The sequence below is a fragment of the Nannospalax galili genome, unplaced genomic scaffold (genome assembly GCF_000622305.1).
Source record: "Nannospalax galili isolate Female #2095 unplaced genomic scaffold, S.galili_v1.0 scaffold726, whole genome shotgun sequence".
NCBI lineage: Eukaryota > Metazoa > Chordata > Mammalia > Rodentia > Spalacidae > Nannospalax > Nannospalax galili.
The window spans coordinates 1,941,353-1,942,333 of record NW_008355253.1 but is presented as its reverse complement, the minus strand read 5'-3'; positions in this window follow the sequence as shown (position 1 = coordinate 1,942,333).

The following is a 981-nucleotide window of genomic DNA, read 5'->3' as shown; positions in this document are numbered from 1 at the left end:
TGTAATGAAATGCTTCTTCTAAGTATGTGGTTATTAAATAAACAATTTTTTACAAGCTGCAAAATTATGACCAGTTTGGAATATGAAATTTACAGTGACCTAAATCTTGCTCCAATGCCATGAGCACTCATATTTGACTCTAGAATAATCTATTTCTTATTTATTATGGTGCCATAGCTTAGCTGAGTTTTTTAGATTAACAGATGTATGGCTAGGTTTGCCCCAGAGCAGTCTATAAGGAGAAAAGCTTCTAGTGCAAACTTACTTTTAAAAACTCAAGTAAGATTGGTGCTATTGAATGGGCATATTTCAAATTTCATATGAGCTAAAGCAAAGCAGGAATGAGTAGGAGGCTGCAGGATCTTTCTTAAATAGTTGAATAAGGGTTACTATTTTCATTTTATTTTTAGGAAAATAATTATAGATGAGATTGTAGTTTAATGGTTGAAATAAATAATAAAAACTAAATAGTAAAACCTACAAAAATTTGATATTACTTTCATAATCAGTTATGTAACATTTAATTTTTTAATATTTTATTTTCATTTTATGTGTGTATGTGTATTGTCTGTATGTGTGTAAGTGCACCCTGCAGATGTCAAAAGAGGGTGCCGGATTCCCCTGGAACTGCAGTTATGGTCAGTCATCAGTTGCCATGTGGGTTCTGGGAATTGAACCCAGGTCTGCAAGAGCAGCTAGTGATCTCAACTGCTAAGCCATCTCTCTAGCTCCACACCCCATTTAATTTTTTACACCATTATTATAGAAATTAATAAAAATTCATTTAAAAAACATTTTAAGTCTTGTGTGGCAGCACATCTTTCTTTGACCCTTAGCACACTCTTTCAAACACACATACACAAACACATCACACACATACACACACACACACACACACACACACACACACACACCCTAAACAAAAAACAAAATAGCTGCGTGTATAGTTATAATGTGAGTTCAGAGTTCAGTTCTGAGCAG